This window comes from Corvus moneduloides, chromosome 6 (assembly GCF_009650955.1).
Source record: "Corvus moneduloides isolate bCorMon1 chromosome 6, bCorMon1.pri, whole genome shotgun sequence".
Taxonomy (NCBI): domain Eukaryota; kingdom Metazoa; phylum Chordata; class Aves; order Passeriformes; family Corvidae; genus Corvus; species Corvus moneduloides.
Window position 1 is genome coordinate 9820706 of NC_045481.1, and position 21510 is coordinate 9842215.

At 40.2% G+C, this 21510-nt stretch overlaps 1 protein-coding gene across 8 annotated transcripts in view; it reads right to left on the reverse strand.

Annotated features, from left to right (window-relative positions):
- Window positions 1-10443, reverse strand: part of KLC1 (kinesin light chain 1) — a 47853-nt gene extending 37410 nt beyond the window's left edge. For 7 of the 8 annotated variants that reach the window (XM_032113234.1, XM_032113237.1, XM_032113235.1 and 4 more), the window contains exon 1: window positions 10121-10443. The gene's annotated coding sequence lies outside the window, so the exon portion shown is untranslated. The remainder of the gene's footprint in view (window positions 1-10120) is intronic. The other variant, XM_032113232.1, reaches the window with a different exon arrangement.
- Between the last annotated feature and the right edge of the window lie 11067 nt (window positions 10444-21510).

The following is a 21510-nucleotide window of genomic DNA, read 5'->3' on the forward strand; positions in this document are numbered from 1 at the left end:
GTTTTCTGTAGCATGCTACTTCAACACTAATGAACACTGATTCTTAGCAATCATACCTGGATACTTAAAGGTAACAAACTTAGTACAATTTGGAAATAAATACTTCTGCACATTTTAAAGACAACTGGCAAAAATGCCTTGAAATTTATTTCAACTCTCAGCCTTCCTTCTGTAGCAAGCAAACTGTTTTCATTAAAATTATTACTTCCTGCTGAAATAGTTAATTGAGTTAAAAATCTGTATACAGCATAAAAATATTCCATGACATAAAAGCGTTCTTTAACTACACAGATTACTCTTCCTCTTAAAGAAAAGATTATGGTGTCAATCCCTTGACCGTACTGCATTGAACAAACACTAGCTACTAGCTAGCATTTCAATTATCATGATACAGCAAATCTGTATCCTTTTAATTGCAGACATTCCAGATGACCTGCCCCTCTAATTCCAAAATCTCTTTTAGACTCAAACATATCTGGAATTCCATATTGCTGCAGGCCAAATCCCATCTTGCTCTTCCTGTTCACATATTGCAGAAGACAGAAACCCTCAGATGATGTGACTGCTCCATACACATTATTATGCCTATCCCAATTATTTGTGTGAAAGGAATCAAGGCTAAGTTCCTTTCTTGTATATCTCACCAACTGCATTTTACCTTTCCCAAGGTCTAAAAGTATAGTAATTAAAACACAGAATAGCAACATGTCCTAAAATCATTGCAGATTTTCTGAGAAGTGTTAGATCCTACAGTCTGGATGTATTGTAAGCATGTAAGAGAAAAATTCATTCTCTGTATACATTCTCAAGCCCCTCTAATATCTCAGATTTCAAATGAAACTGGATGGATATTAAGATCCTTCTATGCATTTGTTACCACATCAGTGACTACTCATTGTCAAAGCTGAAGCATGTGCAAAAGAAATCTGACCGCCATGTGTGTGTCTAAGGCAGTTCCATAGACTCAGTAAGGAGTCCAGAGGAGCTACACTAAACGCCAGACTTTCAAGAAGGTACAGCTTATAAATGCTTTGTTAATCGAGGCTGCTATCATCTGTTACAAGCTGGTGGTACATAACTTCCTTCCTCAACATCTGAAACAGCCCTGTGGCAAGATCCAAATCCCACTCTTTTCCAGAATAATAAAACTGAACACAACCCCCTTCTCTTGTTTAGTAGTGTTGGGCCAAATCTAATGCTGATTTTTTTAATGTTAGTTACGTCCATGGAATCTCTGAAGGCAGACAGACTGCAAATCTCCAAGTCTCCCACCCCTTGGAGCAAGGGAGTTGTCTCCCTTCTGTACCTCTGTTGTGTCAACAGAAACAGCGTCTGTTGGTCTCCTTCAAAGCAGACGCTTCCTTAGTTTCTGTGAGCACTAATAAACACTTCCAAGCAGCCACTAGTGGATTTTGAGAAAGGAGAGCTTTTTGCCTTCCCTAAAACACTGACACAACATGCCAACTCAGGCCACAGGGATCTGCCTTTTGCATATGACAACAAAGGCCCACCTCACTGGATCAATTTAACAAAATGATCATGACTCTATTAAGAGCAGTTACACAAAGACAGAATAAACTTACTTAAATGCATCAGAAGGCAGAGGTGTAATGACTTAAAAAGTAGTTATAATTATCCTTAGTTATTAAAAAGTCTTGTCACAAGAATCAAAGATACATCAAGAAAAATCTAGGCTAACTGTTCAAAACGGTATTGTGGTTTAGTATTTTGTAGTTACAAAGACATGCTTCATAAATTATCTACTTTAAGTGGATTGAAAGGAAATTTTGACTGTATTTTTAAATAAATACTGTCAAGAAAGTTTGAGTAACAGATCCATCATCACTATCAAATTCCACAGTTTTTACCCTCACTATTCCAAGCATCTACATTTATTTCTGTGTGAAAATGGCACTTGGCTCTTCATGGACTGGCCACCTTATGCAACCATGTCTTCAATGAACTTTGATAAATGTCTTGATAAGGCTGGTTCTTGCTGGTGTGACAGCCTTTGAGACTGGAATAGGGTTAGGGTACACAGAGTGATAGACGAAATACAGAAACATCAAAAGCTACCAAGTCTTGCAATTTGAAGTTGTCAATAGTGTAGACAAAACATTTTTCAGCTTAACTCTAGATCTTTCATTTTGAATTGTTATTTTTGGACAAGAACTGCTTTATTGACTAATCAAAGTAAGCATCCATTTATGTTATCTATTTATCTAATCTCTAAATAGCACTTAGGTAGAAGCACAGGAATGTTCCCATCAAATCAGTCTTCCAAAATACATTAAAAACTCCATCAGCTTCCACTTACTAACATCAGATCTATTAACTTAACCAAATCTACTTTTTATAGCATACCCATAAACATCTAGAAAATGCATTCAGGAAGGGCAGAGAAGGCCACAGCTTGCCTCATACCATTGGACCTATGTGGGAAGCTCTGCTGACAATTTACTGTGAGTACTGACTACAACACTCTTACATGCTTGATGACATTGAAGAGAAGGGCTATTCGGACTGCAACAAGAAAAAAACACTCTTTCTTCTGCAGACATAAAAGGAACATCCACTAACATTGTTTCAACACACAGCAGCCTTTAGGTTTAACAAATCCTTACATCTGGTTTTGAAGCTATTTAATAGTTTACATTAAGATGCACAAACTGTGCAGAGTCTCCCTTCAAGCTTTAGGAAAAATATCTTCCTCCTACTTATCTAGTAATTTAAAAAAAAAAAAAAAAAAAAAAAAAAAAAAAGCAGCAAACCCACTAACCCAATTACCCAATTCTTGCAAAACATTTCACAAGTAAACTGTTCAGCCATAATCCTTAATATTGAGAAAGAATTAATGCTAACCCATTACATCAAAATCGGTACTTTCAATGGCAACTACCATTATGAGAATACCATTATGAGAATAATTCTTTTTTTATACCTTACACATTTAAGTTTATACAAAGCACAGCAAATGATGCAGCCATCTAGAAACAGCTGCATATCACTCACCGTTTCTTACCCATGACTGCAGAAAGCTGATTTAGCTGTAAGGTTGGAAATAATTTCCTTGTTAAGTACTCCATAATCTGGAGCCCTTACTCTGATGTTCTGAACTCTTCTGGGTCAGGAGGTGCTGAGCAGTACAGCAGACCATAACCCAACGCTTCACAAAGGCACCTTTACATTCTGTGCACTCACACCTGAGGACCAAACCATAGTTCCAGTCCCTGCTCCAGTGATCTTTCACATTTCTGATTTATCTTAGCTAGTGCTGGGCATGGGGTATCCCTTTGGGACTCCTGAAATCCTCACTGTGGTAACACCTCTCGCATGACAGTTCCCACCACCCTGCTGCAGGACACCACTCGTCTGGTGGACTAACACAGAACAAGAGCACCGGAAAATAAACACAGAAGCTAAAAGTTTCATCTGAATATTATTTTTTAAACCATCTTGCTTGGATAATCTGTTTTGAAAGCACTCCCCTCCCGAGGATGGCAGAACAGTGGCCTCCTAAAACAACCATGCCATTAAAAGCACCGTATCGTGTGCTTGCAAGCATTGTTCCATGTGCAGCCAGACTACAGGCTGCAAGACAAAAAAGGAAAAGAAAAAAAAGAAGTCAGCAAGCATATTTTCAGGCTATTTGTTATCCTAACAAACGGGTGTGGATCAAGATTCAATGGCCACACAAAGTACAAGCAGTCACTGTAATTCAAACCCCATTGACTGCTGCTTTCAAAAATAAGCTGTGCATCTTTGCTCTCCACCTGCATTCAGCACAAATTCCAAACCCAAGAACTTTTTTCTTCAGGTAAACAATGTATTCCAACAGCAGTATTTTAAGTGTGTGCTACAATCAACATGCAGGATATGATTTTTACTTAAACTCCTGGGAGAGAAATCGATACTAACTGAATAAAAAGTGCTTAAAAGCAAAGTAATCGATTCATTAATCTGCCTTTATCTGTTTTCTAAACAATGGAAAGAAGATAAGTAACAGCAAATTACTGTGACTAAGACAAAGACACCCTGTGGTGCCTCTTGTCTTTTCAAAAGGTATAGAATGGATAACTAATTCTTTAAAAACTAGGACGTCTGGCTATGACACCCATAAGTACCATAAGAAAACATTACATATCATCTCTGCACGATTTCTTAAGCCCTTGGGAGTGCCAACCAAGGACCAGTATCATGTGTTCCAGAATGCTACCAGACCAGAATCTTACGAAGTAGTTTTATTACATCCTCTCTGTTAAGCATAATTCTGCCTTACCACAGACATAGTCCTCAGGTTCACACACCAAATCTTCCCAAAATACATCATTCCCCAAAATTAACATGTCTTTCTGAGGATTCATTCCCTCATACCTCTAGTAAGACCTCTAGGTCACTATCATGCAAGCTAACACACTGCCAAACATCATCATGACTTCTACATCCCTCCATGTTTCAGTACAGTAATATTCATCATACTGAATGCTACGATACTGAATTGGGCTACTTACACCCAGGGAAATGGTAAATATAAACAATAGCACATTCTTTTATTTTCCACACAGTATTGCCTTCTACGTTCAGAGGAATTTAGAGATAGAAACAGCCACTGAATCATCTGGCCTGGCTTCCTGCAAACACCAGACCATGAGCATTCATTCATTCACCAAGGCTATGGCTAGACATAGCAACCTGGCAATGCTCCACACCCAGCCATACATTTCATTCCCATTCCTGTCCATAATAAATCAAAATAAAGATATGTGCCTTTTACTGGATTATTTTTCCACTGGAGGTGAGGGGACAGAAAAGAAAAAAGGTTCAGGCCATAAACACAACCAAAATTCACGTATTTCCCCAGGCTGCCATGCAGCAAGCTGTGTTGATAGAACGAGGACAGGCAACAAGCAGCAGGACTCTGGAACTACATAAACCAGCACGGAGATGGAAGAACATTTTATCTACATCCATAGAGATCAATTATATATTCCTATTCTATCAACAGAAGCATTGTAGGAGGTTGTAGCCCCCCTCCTAGCTCAAAACTATAACCTCCCCTGTGTCCTCACAGACTACCATCCCACTAGTTGCATTAATTAATTACACACTGCCACCCTCTACACTATTGGGGAGAGATGAATCCCACTTCTTTAATCAACCCTTCTCCCTCTAAACACACACAAAATGTGATTGGGAACTGGGGGTGAACAGGGTGGAACATGCAGTTTAAGCACATGAACAAATGGAACATTAAAAATGAGGACATACTAAAATCCACTCATGGCAAAGACAGGAGGGATGACAGAGTAACAGCAGCCTCTCTGAAATGGAAGCTGCTCAAGCCAGAAGAGAAGGACAGAACTGTGACTTCCCCACACTATTCAGGCTGACATTGTTTCATAAAGGAACATCCATAAAAGCACTTAAAACAATATTCTATTCAGAAGAACAAAAAAAGGCAGCAGAACCACACCAACACACACCCTGCTCCTCCCTGCCAGTCCCTAATCTGTATGACATGGCTTGCAAATCATTCAGCTGCTGTCAGCTGGAAGGAGCAAACGCAAGATATAGTGCAGGAATAGTTACTGCAATCCCTTACAAAGCTCAAAACCACCACCCTCTGCACTGTGGAATGGCACACACACTTGAATCATAGCACACTGCCAGTAATCTTAATTTTTTGTTAACATTAACTACTTAACTACTACATACAAACACAGATAAGAATGAAGGTAATAATTTATCTATCTGGTAATTCTGAAAAATATATGTATTGTCCTTTAAAAAGACTAACTTGTAGATATAACTTTTTAAGAAGTATCAAAAAGCTGGTTTATGTCAGACTTTTCTTGAACCTCTGAACATTAATAAGTGTAATGTTAACTTTTCAAATGGTTTGCTGGGGTAAATCACATAGTAAATGTAACATAATTAGCCACCATCCCAACCCTACAGATACGTAAGGAAGCCAGTACTACCCACTAGATTGGTTACATCCTTTGTTTAGTCACTTTAAAATTAAATAAAATCAGCTATGTTTCTGACATAATCCCCAAAACAGAATCTAAACATGATGAACGGGGTTTATGGCAGGGATTTACAAAAGAATCAAAATATGAAACTGCTCACTTTTAAGTCTACCAACAAAAGATATCTTACCGCTTTTACTTGTAAGGAAGACTTGATATTGAGAAACCATGTACAAAATATGCCCGTTTCAGCAGACAACAGAAGGAAGGCATATTGGAAATATAAGGTGGCATGATCCCATGCTTCCTCATTTTGAGCCAGAATCATGCCCAACAATAATTATTTGACAAACTAAATTAATTTTAATTCTACATACATGCCAAAGGCCTAAACATAGCTTCCAAAGTAAAGATTGTTTCTGACTGCAGTTAAATAGCAGCATCCCTGGGAGATAAACTGGATTCAAAGAAACAAACAGTTATTAAATCAACACACAGATACTATTACTTGCATCTGTTTTCTTAGCCGATGGAATCTGAAGAAACTGTTAACTATCAGAGAGTGTCTTTATACATTTTAAGAAATTAGCATCTCTAATGTTAACTTTGCTTTAGTGTTCATCCTTTGTTCACATTCCCAAATATATTATGGTTACCAGAAGCATACATACACCCTCAGTCCTCATGCTTGCCCTTTCAGTATGACCTCTTAAGTATGTTAACTGTCTAGCACAAAAAAACCCTGAGTACAGTGTCATCTTGTGCCTGATGACTACAAAACATAAGTTTTGTACTTTATACACCTCACATAAAACCCTCTGGAAGTAATTCCTGTATCACTGAAAGCAGCTGCAATTCTGGCTCTAATCCTCGTAACAAAGTGCCCAATTTAAATCCCTGAAGATGACAGCAACAAGTATCTCAGCAAATCTAAGTCAGAAAAAGTGCACTTTTTTCTGGTCAGGCATTTATTTAGTAATTTTTCAAAGGAATGACGCTTTCTTCTACATCCTACTTTCAGAAAGGAAAACGTTTAATTAAATAAAATACTGGGAAGACTTTAATACCTCAGAAACACCTGAAGCTGACTGTGACTCAGGATAACTACTACAATCAGTTCTATTTTGTAGTCAAATAGGATTCTTTTTAGAGTGAGCAAGGTGTCTCTGACTGCTACTTGGTTACAACAAATATGTATTAGACATTATGTTTGTCATGCTTCTGCTTGAAGGAAAATGAGGGTTAACATGGAAAAGAAATGTTTTTCTAAATTTTGGTCAAGGTAAATACTGTGTTCTTGTAAAACAATTAGAAATACTCTGGAAACATGAAGTATTATGAAGGCTGAATTAAGAGAAAAGCCTGTGGCTACCCACTTTATTGCAGTGATAATGGAACTGGTCCATTTTTACAACATTTGTGTCATGCTGAACACCCTGGAGGGACACTGACTACAAAGGATGTTTATTTGACTAGACCTCACATGCCTGTCCCCATCACTATCTGCTACTCTGCTCTATAACATTAAATAGAGAAGTACACTTTGCTTATTTATAAGTTTACCCAAATTTCTGTATTTTTCACTCCTCTTATAAAAACTTTATTTTACAAGTATTTGTACACTGAATTGAGTTTTAAAATAATCATGAGCTATGCATCTGGAAAGATGCTATTAATCCCAGAGTAAATCCAACTGCACGTCTGCCACAGAAGTCAAACAGAAGAAGAGATGAAAGAGTAACTGCACAAGTCCACATTTCAAGAGAAACAGAAGCTGCATTAAATGGACTCAGAACTGAATATGAGGCTACAATATTTCCCCAAATTCCCAATTAAATAAGACACAAATGTAGGTATGTGTGTGTAAACAAAAAGATACAGAGAGAAAGAGATGTGTACTGTATGAGTAGCACATGAGTGAGGGGTTTCTGACATTAGCACAGCAAGCTCTCCATAAACACAGGAAGCAATTGTTCTTATATGCCTTAAATGTTTGTACAGTATATTTTGTTTTGTCAAAAACATTCAGATTGTGCTCAGGACTCCTGCATATTTAATTGCATATTATGTGATTCCTCTTTTGTCATACACAGACATTTTAAAAGAATCCATTTCCATTCATAAAGCACTATTAACTCTATCATAGGAATTTGACAAACAATTCATGAGGCTATTTCACAGGGCCTTTGGGGGATAACTTTATTTACTCTTTTTAAATATATATGGTAGCAAGTAAAGGGAATCTATGCTCGAATTGCTGCTAGAATTTCTGATTACTGGAAATGTCCAGCTCCATCATCAGCCTTCAGAAACATGAAGGTTGCCAAACTTTAACTGCAACATGATGCAGAAGTGATACTGCATTAATGAGTGAGTCAGGAATGGACAATTTAAATTCCCTGCATTTATCCACATGCTTCTGCATTATGTGAAATGCCTACCTAAATGGAACTGCTAGAGTTTTCCATAGCTGCTGTAATTTCATTGAAAAGGTCCTCCTAAACCATGTGGTCACAAAAATAATCGTGCAAGTAACTTACAAGGTCTTCTGCTCAGCCTCACCAGATGGATCAGCTTTCTCTCTGCTGCCAGTAAATGCTGAATGTGTAACTCTCAATTGTATCTGTAATCCTAGGGTTATAACATTCTCTATCATGTTTCGCTGAAGCTTTGGAATTCATACTCAATTAAAATAAAGATATTTTCCAAAAGAGTTTTAAATCAATTGTGCCTTCAAAAAGGTGTTGCTTTCAGTTTTGTTGGTCTTTTTTTTTTATTAAAATGCTAAGCTGTCTAAAATCTCGAAGGTTCCTCTTTTGCTTCCAATGGACACCCTTTGCGCATAAGTTTCCTATTTAAGTGATGAGCAAATGCAAAAGTGGAAGTGAAAGACAATTATTCTGCAGAGTAACTGTTGCTAAATCTTCTGCCAATCACAAAACTGCTAAAAATTAATTTTAACTGGTTTCGTTTTTTGCATTTTTATGTGTAAACATGAAAGCATGCTATATGATTCACAGTGGCTCACAATTTTGCTGTTCAAAGCAAACTATAAAAAATGACTTTTGTTTTTTCCCAGCTGGTTTTGTTTTCTTAATCTGTATTCTGAGTTCAGGACCAGTATTTTGAGTACTGATAGTACATTTACATCATATCCACTAATGGAAATCACTAACATGGGGAAAAAAAAGAAAAGAAAAAAAGGAGTAAGCGCACCATCATTGATTTAGCAGCCTTCGAAAAGCGAGGCAAGAGCATTACACTACGTGATGCCACCTTGGTCATTAAAACCGGTTTCAATATGCTTAGAACACAGAATTCAATAAGGTGTCAAGAAGTTTCCTTCTGATTACACACAAGTGCTATGCAGATCTACAAATCTGACATCTCGTTACTTAAAATATCAGACAGACGACAGCAAAATGAGTAAGGTTTTAAAATGTCTTTCTAATAAATCTCTTCTCTAAAGATAAGTTATCAATTAAATCAATTCCGTATTTTTGCTAGAATAACGTGTTTCTAACCAATGCTTTCCTTATTTTGAAGGTGTAGAAATCCGGGCAAGTCCTAAGTCTATGAACCGTCTCCGACTACAGCACGGCAGGTGACCTACGATGTACAAATCCGGTCACTATGTACAAAGCCCAAAGAAGACCTCTCCTCGCCTCGCCTTCCACCAATTCCGAACTGGCAGCAGCACAGCCCCAAAGCCGAGGGGAGCGCAGACAAAGCGCCGCACGCCCGGAGCCGCAGGCCGGCGCCTCCTCAGCCCGCTCTGCCCGCACCCTCCCAGGGCGGCGCCCGCCGCAGCACCGAGGGGAGCCGAGAGAGGAAACGGGGACAAAGCCGAGCCGATCCCCATCCCGAGGGACGCACCCCTGCCCGCACCCGAGCGCTGAGCACAACTGACAAAACGCCCAAAAACAGCCTCCCCAAAAACCCACCCCGCCCTGGACGCGGGAAAGGACGGGGCCGGCTGTCAGCGGCGGCGCTGCGGGGGGACCGGGCGGCCCGCGCAGCCTTTTGTTGTTCGCGCAGCGGCGGATAAAAAGGGAGAGGAATTAAACACCCCATGCATCCACACCCAAATACACACGCCCCGGGTCCCGGCCCGCCGGCCCCCGGCCCGGGCGGCTTCCCCCGCTCACCGCTCGGTGCTGCAGCTCGGGTGATGTGCGCAGCGCTCGCTGGGGCGGCAGGGGCCGCGCAGCCCGGGGCGGGGAGGCGGCCGGAGGAGGATGTCAGCGATGGGCGGGCGGAAGGGAGGAAGGAAAAGGGTTTTTTGGGGGGGAGAGAGGACCGGAGAGAGGGAGGGAAGGTGAGAAAGAAGCGAATCAGCACCACGGCGCACTCAGTGCCTCCCGCAAGGCGCTGGCAGGGCCGCGGTGGTCGGCGCCGGCAGAGCGGGCGCTGACAGCTGCCGGCAGCCGCCACCACCGCCCCGGCTGCTGCTGCTGCGGCTGCGGCCGCCGCCCCTGTCCCGCCCCGCGCTCCCCTCCCTCCTTCCCTCCCGCCCCGCCTGACATGGCGGCGCCCCCCCTTCTCCCACAAACGCCCGCGCGCCCTTCTCTCCCACCGCCTGCCCCCCCCATGGCGTCATCCGCCCCTGGGAGCGGGGCAGCGCCGGGCTGGATGCTCTGGGCGAGGGCAGGCGTTCAGCTGCATCCCCGAGGCTGCCAGTGCGGGCCGCGCTGAACCTTGCTAAGATTTGCCTCGTCTCCTTCAAGTGGGTGTCAGTGGAGAGCAGAACCCGGCGTTTCCTCAGGGCCTCTCGGTGACACTGGGGTGGCTTTGCTCCAGGGGGGGCACCACTGCTGATGCTCTTGGCGCTGGTTTGACCTACTGTAGTGGAAAGAAGTTCAGCGTTATGGTGACTGTACGACTCGTGAAACTCATGTCTCCGTCTCACTTGAATGCCTCTGGGAAAATCTTCCCCTCGCTTTAAAAAGGACATTGAAGTGCTGGAGTGTGTCCAGCGAAGGGCAACAAAGTTCGTGAAAGGTGTAGAAAATGTGTCTTGTAAGGAATGCCTGAAGGACCTGGGTTGGTTTCGTTTCAAGAAGAGGAGGCTCAGGAGGAACCTCATTGCTCTCTACAACTACGTGACAGGAGGGTGTAGTGAGGTGGGGGCTGGTCTTTTCTACCGTGCCTGCAGTGAGAAGGACAAGAGAAAATGCCCTCAAGTAGGACAGGGGCGATTCAGATTGCATATTAGACCCCAAAAAATTTCCCTGTTAGGTGGCCAGGCATTGGAATAGGTTGCCCAGGGAGGTGGTGGAGCCACCACCCCTGGAGGTGTTCGAGAGGCATCTTGATGTGGCGCTGGGCAATGTGGTTTAGTGGTTATGGGGTTACAGGGGCAGTGCTGGGTAGATGGTTGTACTGGATGATCTTGAAGGTCTCTTCCAACCATGATGATTCCACGGTTCTGTGAAATGTGCGTGAAAATCTCCACAGTGTGCAGCGGCTCATGGAACAAGTCACACAGAGAAATGGGCTGAAGGGTGAGTTTCGTGGTGAAGGTCGAGCCCCCCTTAGGGCTCAGTGTGTGTTGCTAATATATTTTAATGCCCTTGTCTTTGTTCCCCATGGAAGTAAATGAAAGATCCCTGCTCTTACACAGGTTTACACATGAAAAGTAAGACTTCCATGAGATCTCAGTGACACTTGTCGCAAGAACTATTTCTTTGCAGATTCCAATTTCATTCCCACTCTCACTAGAGAGGAAGGAACAGCCACAGTATTTTCTTCATGTTATTTTCCACTAGGTAGAAGTTAAGCCCAGAAAGGAAAGATGGAAGGAATTGAGGTCTAAGATAGAAAAACAAATTAAAAAGAAGAATTAAAGAAAAAAAAGAAAGGAAAAAAAGAAAAATAAACCCCTCAAACATTAAATATAGCAAAGCAATAAAATGTACATTGTAAATCATCAGGGATTAGTGACAACCTAACTTTATGAAAGAGTTATATTGTGCATTATCACCTGAGCTCCACATAGGATAGAAGAGCATCATTCAGTTGGAGGGAACCTGCAATGACCATCTAGTCCCTGCAGTATGTACAGGGTAGGAATCATAACCTAATAGAAACACACAGAGGTATAGTGGCAAATCCAAATATGCAGCCTTACCTAAGTGGTAACATTTAAAATATTCAAGGAAAGTAGAGCTTATGTATGTTTGCCCTCACGTACAACACTGAGCAAGTCTACAGACTGACAGATGTGAGAACAAGAGTTGGGTGAGAAAGCAAGACTCCTAAGAATAAGCAGGAAGTTGGAAGAGGAATCGAAGCTAATGCTGCTGTCAAAGAAGCAGAGGAACAGGAAGAGTCACAGAAGCCCACAAGAAACAAAACAGAGTTAGGGGAACATGGATAGTCTGCAGACTGCAAATACAGAGAATCAACTGTTGGATGTGAAAAGCTGAGGGAATTAAAGTATACTTACTGAATTCCACTCTGATTGATATCTTACACAGACCAAGCTGTCCAGCAAAACCCAGTTTTGATACTAGTATTTCAGAGCAGCAGTTTCTTGCATTCTTCATCTCCATTTAAAACTTTTCCCTAGCAATTTTATATTAATGGTTTAATTAACCGCATTTTACTTTTGACAGGCAATACAGCCTAACTATAACAATGTGAAATATGTGTTTGCACAGTAATATGAAAGGGAGAAAAAAGATTGAAGGGCATTCCTTTATACAAACTACGTTTTAAAGAGTTATGCCAATTGGTCCACAGGTTCAGAGTATTCTCATGAATATGCAAGAGATTTAATTAAAAATAGAACATGCCCTAATTACATAGTTATGCAAGAGAATTGATTCAAAGGAACCACTCCTGCCTTTTGAATAAACAATATTCATTGCTTACTTCCTATCACAGATTTGCTTTAAAAGATTTCCTGCAATTAGCTTCTTACCTCAGGGATGTGAGCATCTCTGAACAAAGCAACTACTCCAGCTATGATCCTGATTCATAATATGCTGGCTAATCAAGTATATGCATCCTGGCAATTTCCCACATAAACAGCACACACTATAAGCTCCCTCCTGCAGCAAAGTTGATTAGCTCAGTGGAGCTAAAGTGCAGTGTTACTCCTCTCTGTTTATGGCACACAGCAGAAGATAGACACAGGAGAGACTTGGTGAACGTGATTTTTCCTGAAGCTACTGCCTGACCTGAAATATCCGAAGAGTTCTTCTTCATTTGGATCTTGTTTTTCCTGTCTCATCTACATGAGAATTATCCAGGTTTATCTAGCAGTAAAAACTATTCACTACCCACATTTCCATTTTCTCTTAAGGAACTAGTTATGCTGCATGCCCTGATTTTTGGATTAAATTATCGAGACATGCTGTCTCTAGTATATTACAGAATCAAAGAATCAATTAGGTTGGAAAAGACCTCTGAGATCATCAAGTCCAACCTATGACTGAACAGCACCATGTCAACTAGACCATGGCACTAAGTGCCATGTCCAGTCTTGGTACCTTCCAGTCTCTCCACCTTTATGGATGGCGACTCCTGCAATCCTTTGTCTATCACCAGCAAGGTCACCATGGTTTTCTGCAGACATCTGAATGCATACCAAAACAAAACCCCAAAACACCTTATGTACAATGCTGGATTCTTCAGTCTCAATATAACGATTTCCCTCTTCTCCTGGAAGAGAGAGGGAGGTTTGTAATTCACAGTGAGAGAGCAAAAAGCAAACAATTCAACTAATGCAGCACAAAGCTCTTAGATTTTTGAAGTGCAACAGTGTGAGAAATACATACAGCAAACTGAGGTCAGCTAAACTGACATCCACAAACGGGGCAAGCCTCTAAAGAAATTCAGGTTCACTTCATTTAAGAAATGTGGGTCATTTTATTTTACCATTGTACTAAAAATATATATATCCTTCTGTCTTAGAGGATCTTCCCACCAAAAGAGAATTTTATTTTCTTCAATCTAATATTATAGTCTATAAAATCTATGACTTCATTTTAGAAATATGGGCCACAATAAAGTACTACATTGGAATAATTTCAGCTGCTGCTAAAGTGCTGTTTAAAAGCATCCTGGCAATAATAAATATTGAAAGGCCAGATTCAGCAACCTGTCTGGCTTTTCATCACAACCACTTGACAGCTGCATATGTTTTTAGTTTGTAATTCCTACAAGAATGTCCTTTATGGAAAAGAGGAAACATAAAAACCAGTGCTCAGGACTCAGAAGTGTCTAGTACACACTCCTAGGCACAATTTTAGCTCAACTCTTTTGTTCATTTGTGCAATTACTGCATGCAGAGCTACCTTTTTATCAGGGAGTTCAGGCACTTCGAGGTAACAGGACTCTGTTTTGCTTTGCTTGACTCATTGTCAAATGCCTGAACTTACCATTGGGAACTCACTGTCAGGCAAGGCATTAATTCCGAGTAAAATAAACACTGATCTTGAGCCTGCTTCCCAAGTCAATAAGTTTTATTTACATGCAAGTGAATTCTCCTTTTTCAGAGTCACAAGGATTTCTAGGATGCTGTAACAAATGAGAGCCAGTTTGCTTTTCCCTGCTGTTTTCTATCCACAGAGAAATAACAAGGAAATAAAGCATGCAGAGTTAATTCAACTCTTAACAGTTAATTTCTGTTATATTTTTCAAAACAGAGCAGGATGCTTGCACTGGACATTAACATTTTGTTAACAAGATTTTTTTTCTCTCTGTTATTACAGAGCTATGCTGCTGCTAAAGAACAAAACGTACTGACTGAAAGGTTTAAGCAGCACATTCAATTAGCTTTAAAACAGTTCTGTAAGGAAAAACAGACTTCTAAGCCTCAGGTAATACAGTTAAAATAACCACTGGAAAGTTAGAGAATTTGCATGTCAATATTAATGTGAACATAGAGAAAAATACTAGACAATTTCAGCAACACAGCTATATTTATATATCCCAATTTCCACTGTTATCTTCAACGTAGTAAGTGATCAAGGAGCTAAGGATTGCACCCTTTGACAAGTTCTGATACTCTATACTATATGAGTTTACAGACACTGTCAATATTTTCCAAAATCCTATTTCTAAACATCAAAATTCTGAACAGCTAAAGGGTTCACAGAGGAGAGCTTGTGATGATAATTAGACTTGTATTTTTACTCATTGCATTCAAGGAGTAGGTTCCCACCTCTACGAGGGAATGTTTACACCACTACATACTCGCTATGCTCCACCAGCAATTTCTGTTCTGTCTTTACTTCTGTCATACCTCTCATTTCATTGAAAGATGAAGCAACTTTCTTCCTCACTTGTTTCCGTGTTCCGTAGTCAGCTGATGGTTGACTACCAGCACCTTTCTAGCTTAGGAATACTCTCTTCTCCATATTCACTCTGCATGACTTTTAGTGCTTATGCATGAAGAAAGATAACATTCCATTTATGCTCCTCCTTTCCTTCCTCCATACTCTCACTTCTCAGTGAGTTTATTTTCTCTTGGGGTTTCAGTTGGTCATTCAAGGTTATGAGGATTATTATGCTGCATATGAGTCACAGGAAGTTACATTTATTTCTGTATTCACCTACCTCAGCCACTGAACCATTGCAGAAGTGTATTAGATCCTCCAGAGGAAATAAAAACCATGCTGTTGGTGGAATATCAGCCTTGGCCACTACTGGAATAATAACATTCAGTCTGTGGTACAGTACTCTGTTCACCCTCCCACATCCTTACTTCCCAACTATGACTCAGCTCTGTTTTTTACCTTTATATTGGAATAATGCCTAGTATTGATAGGAAAAAAGTTTGTTCCACAAACACAACAAACAAACTCTTCCAAACACAAAATCATGTGTCTTTGTTCAAACCCAGGAACACGTAGGTAAAAGCAGAGGGAAAAAAGGGTCGCCTTTTCTGATTTCTAAGTGCCTGCTTTCCTACTGCTTCCATTATCCCCTTCCCTTTCTGAGAACACCAGCTCTTTATTACTTACATGGTTTGTCAGCATTCCTTTAGAGATCTGCTAATTCATCAGGCTTGGCTGTCAGATTACTTGCAATTAGATTAGGTGAGACTCTTTCCTTGGTAATCTCGGTAGTCATTGTAGGATCCTTGAGGATCCTACAATTCCTCCTCCTGGCAAGGGAGACATTTAGATAACCTTTTCTCATTAAATCCTCCCAAGTTGCATTATGAAAAATGCTTTTTCCTAAAAAAAAGCCCCAAAACAAAACAAACAACCTGTGAGGGCTGTGACTGTAATTTCAGTCACACACCAGTGTAAATCTGGGATAATTTCATTAACCAGTATGAGATTTTTCTTATTTTGAGAAGTGAATCTTTGAAAATGTAGGAAAAGCACTGATTTTTTTTCCAATCAACATGAGGCAGAAGCACAGACTAGAACATAAACTTGCCTCAGCACCAGGAAAACTGGTGCTTCCTCACACAGATATAGGAGATCTATTATCTTTATTCTCACTGAGGTTCCTACATAAAGCTGTGGTTTTTCAGATGCTGCCTTTTATTAAAGTTCATGCATAAGCTAATCACAAGAAATGCTAATGCCAGTGTATGCCTGTGTGACCTTTTCTAAGCAGAAATTTGCACCTACTGATGAAAGACAACCAAGTCTCCGAAGTCTAAAAGCCATTAAAGATAACCACCTAATCTGGTCTTTTTCTAAATGTAATTATCAAAGTCTATTGGAAACCAAGCAGGTATCTTGCCCTTCCTGCCCAAGAACATCACTCCTCCAGAGCGCAGTCTCAAGGGTAATATATACATAAAGATATTGTGCCAAATCAGGTTATTTTTTTCCTGGCTCTTTCCCCTGGCTAGTGATTGGCCCCATTTCTCCATGTGTTGGTTTTTCTAAGGAAGTCCTCACAGGTAACACTTCTCTTTTATATGTTTAATTAAATTATTGTAGAAAAAGAAGATTCTTCCCTGGGCAACTCTCTTGGCTTGTTCTTCCTCCACTCTCCTGTGTAGCAGATTCTGCACACCATTCTCCCCTCATGACCATCAATTTACTTGGCTAAACAAACTGAACTCTTAATCTCTTTAAAAGAGATTCTACATCTCCCTGATTATTCAATTTGCCCTTCTCTGCTCCTATTTGCTTCATCTTTCTTGAGCCTAAAGAGCTGCAATTGTTTGTGCCATGGTCACTACCCAAAATGCTTGCTCCCAAGATAGATTTATCAGTAACCTCCCTTTCACTTGATGTATTCCTTTTCTGCACGTGGCACAGTAACTGCCAAAATTTTATACTTCTTTCTTCCGTTAAATGCTTCTCCCTCCTCCTTAGCTAATACTCTATATGGAATTATACCAAATACACTTGGCATCCAAGGTTGATTGGAATTTCTCATTTTTTATGGGAGGCCATTTTAATCCACTTTTCATTGTTGGAGCTTGCCTTGGTTAAGAGGGTATTTCAGGGGCAGTACCCAACTGCACTGGACTGGGGACTTCACAGTAATACAGTTTGCCCCAAGGGAAAGTAAAATGGAAATATTTCTGCTGTGTGACAATAGTTTCTGTCGTTCCTGTGCCAATGACCAATTATGTCTGTACAGAAAATGGCTTCTCTGAATATGCCTGTGGCTAGATGGATGGTAGACAGGACGTGGGGCTTAGAAGGGCAGAGTCACTCTAAAAATCAATAGCAAACAGAACTGCCTGTGCTAGATATTTTGTTCCTCATCCTGTCTCCTGGGAAACAGAGCAGATGCAGGATAAGGACAGATGATCTTATTCCCAAGGGTTTGGATATGAGTCCTCTCTCCTCTCTGCCTCCTTCTTCCTACAGCAAGTATGTACTGTGGAGCTTTTGCTTAATTTTCAGATGCTGTAATTACTATATTTTGTATTGGAATTCTATGTTTTTAAATCTGTTTTAACAAGACATTTTCTTACTTGTTCACAGGTAAGTCCACTGAAAAGTATTAGGCTTAAAGACATTCTATGGACATACTCTTCATTTCTTCTGTATCTTCACAATGATAGAGAAGAAAGCAAGATATGAACATCACTGGTATCAAGGCTTACACTTAAAACACCAGTGAGATGATTGCATAATTCACTCCTACCGGATGGACGGTGTGTCTTAGCTCTGCAGGCTTTTCTGTCACTTACCTGAGAGCAAATATTCTTATGAACTCGACCTGTGGACAGCCTCCAAAAGCTCTAGAACTGAGACTGATAGCCCAGATGAGAAGAGTTTGAGAGAATGGTTTAAAATCAACTCTGTGCCTTCTCAATCCTATACTACTCCCTGCTCCCTGTGTGATTTGGACAACCTCAAGTACCTGTCTTTCATGTCATAGTTCTGCCCAAGACCTCCATGGGGCCCATCTCTAACCTAGCCTACCCACACTCAGTGTACCCCTTATATTCAGGGGATGTGAAAGGAGGCCTTAGAAAGCAGTCTTGTAGGTGTCTATTTCTGAGGAAAGCAATTCCTCCTAATTCCACCTATATTCCTAATAGGTGTTTTATTGACCAGTATAGGTATAAAAAAAAGTGAGGGGATGCTATTAGTTTGACAAGTTTGGCAGACACTGCTGCATCATATCATGTTCTGAAGGTTTTCCTCATGCCAAAAAGACTAGATTCAATTTAGGTAATTTAGGTAATTTATGCAGCAACTGGCTAAAAAGGCAGTTACCTCATTGGTATGTAGGTCATTACAGACATTCTGAGGGTACAATTTTGCTTTAGAGGGCAATTATAAATAGGAATTTAAAGCAGGACTCCTTGGCCTTTGACTTTAGCAGCCAGCTTGGCATAGGAAAATTCAGAGTAGAGATTGTAGTAATTTTTTTGAAGGAAGAAATCCATGCTGCCATGGTTCTCTACGACACCATTCTCACCTAAAACAGCTGGACTGTTTGAGGTGTTTTGATTACACAGAGCAGCTCACTCTGCCACACCAATTAACTACAGTCTCCTGGGGAAGTTCAGAGAAATTGCTGAAACATGCCATATGCAATACTTTAGATTTTGAATCTGTGTGTTTTAACATAAGGTTATTCCTTAATATCTAAAAGAATAATTATTTTTAATGAAAGCTGAAATTCAAATATACTGAAATTGTTGAATCTATTGAAATTGTTTCAAAGACATATATAGTGCAGTTTTGTATCAAACTCTACCTATTGAAGATAATGTAGCTGTAAACAGGAACTGACACATGCCTCAGTAAACACTAAGGGAAAGCTGGGAACAACTGATAAATAAAAATTAGCCATGAAAGTGAAATGTACTGCCTACACAGTGTTACACTTCATATTACATGATGAAGGGCCACAAAGTACACCATCACCATATGTTTGAAAGCTGCCATGACTCAGAGAGAATAGGCTGATGAATAACAGTATCTTCCTTCCTCAGTGTATAACACTGACCAGAAATCTACCCTGTAAATGGTTCCATTGTGGGCAGCAGTTTAACGTGCCCCACATCCTTGTAATTAACTACATAACTGTAAAATGCTGCTGCCAGGTTTATTGTGCACCAATGCAGAAAACACTCTAAATTCCTTTAAAGGGTGATTTACACATTTGTCATTTCCCATCCCACTCATTTTGCAGTCAAAGGAGGCTGGAATGCTGTTTTAACCATCTTTCTCATTAATTTCATTTCTTTTCTATCTCTTTGAATTTTTGGTTATCAACTCCGTTGGGTAGTGCCCAAAACCAAAGTTCATATTGTAAACAAGTGAGATTGCTTTTCTAATTTACGTGTAAACATATAGTAGCACTAAAAGCTGAAATGACATTGTTAATTACATATGAAATTGAACATTGAGTGCTAAGTGACTGTTTGATAATACCTATAAATTATAGACTCAAGATAGTAAAGTAATAAGCTGCTTTGCTGCTTTTAGAGAAACTGTGAACCTCATGATTTAAAAGCCTGAGAAAAATCTTCATGTGATGGAAACGTGCTCTGCCCAGTGGCAGCTCTTCAGCCACATTGTCCCAGCACCAGCCTGTTTGACTCAGTCCTGTGGTACTCAGATTTATGGCTGAGATACCGTGGTAACTTAGACATGCCCAGCAAGCCCTCCAGTGTCACACTGAATAGACTCCCTTTTTCCCAGCAGCAGAAGCAGCACCAGGGGAGAGACAGCAAACGAATTAATTTTGAGCATCTCTTGTCAATTCAAGTTGCTCTGTAATTTCCTATGGCAGAACTGATTTTTTCTTTGAAGTGAGCTGGAATTCTTCCTTGGCACAAATTGGCACCTGTGGCTATTTACTCATATGTCAGCTTAGTATTTTGTTCTGTTTTCCAGGGTGGAATTTTTCATGAGGCCTTAAGAAACTGGAGGTTTTCCAGACATAACAGTAAAAGTGAAATGCTATTTTGGTAAATGTGAAAAGAAGATTGATAAATTCAGAAGACATTTTCTTACATATTCATTGGAACTGAGTTTTCATTTTGTTTTCCATTATTATACAATTTTGAACAAATAAGTGTTTTCTATCTAAGTATTTATTGTAGAGCTACTAAGGTCAGAACTGACTTGACTTGGTTTGTTGCAGAATATTTATGCTGTGTCATACCAGCTATTCTCTATATGACACGACAGGATAATACAATCACTTGGAAAGCAGTCAAGGCAGTCAGTCTCTTCTGAAATTTGAAATTCATGGATTTTGTCTTCTTAAATAGCCTTAACTACAAAGTCTGTTTTGCAAAACAACACATACCCCCTCTGCTCTCTCCCAAGAATTTAGACTTCTAGTTATTCGAGTTATTCCAGAAATTAAAGTCTGTAGCTTTTCTGAAACCCTTTAAAAAGAGCCAATGTATGCTACACCCCAATCATCATACGAGAATTTTTCCATGGCAAGGATTTCTTACAATTTGTCAACAGGAAGTTCTTTTACAATGAGATATGAATAGTGACCTGAATTTCTTATGATTCTGAAACTTGTGTTTTGCCTGTTAATGCGTTTTGGCTCAGCTGATGAAATTATCACAGCCAAGTCTGCAGCTGAATCATATCAGTGGGTTCTTTGGAGGCAGTGGTGTGAACAGAGCACTGCTGAATGCCAGAAAGCCTTGACTGGCAGGGGGGCTGCTGGAAACTCATGCCAGACATGGTCCATCACAGTAGCTTCAGGGCTGCTCTGGCTTAGGCTGATGCTAATTGCCTCTGGGCAGCCTCAGGAGATGCATACAGTCATTTTTGCTGCCTCCTGGTGTCTCAGGCCCTGGTCACAACACACCTGGGACCACCCTAAGGTAGGTAAGTCACTACACAATAATACTTCTTCTGAGTAAGATCATACTTGAAAAGGGATTGTGTATTTTTTTGCCTTTACTGTTTCTAGCCAAATGTACTGCTTTTGCACTTCCACAGCATCTGCTGTTTGAATATATCAGTCAAGTAAATCTCACAATACTTGGGTAAATCTTAATCCATTAATGAATGCAAAGCTAAGGCACAAAGAAGTGATTTATATAATTATGAATACTAATGAGTATATACTTCAAGATGATTACATTCCATGCACTTATAAACTCTTCTGAAGACAT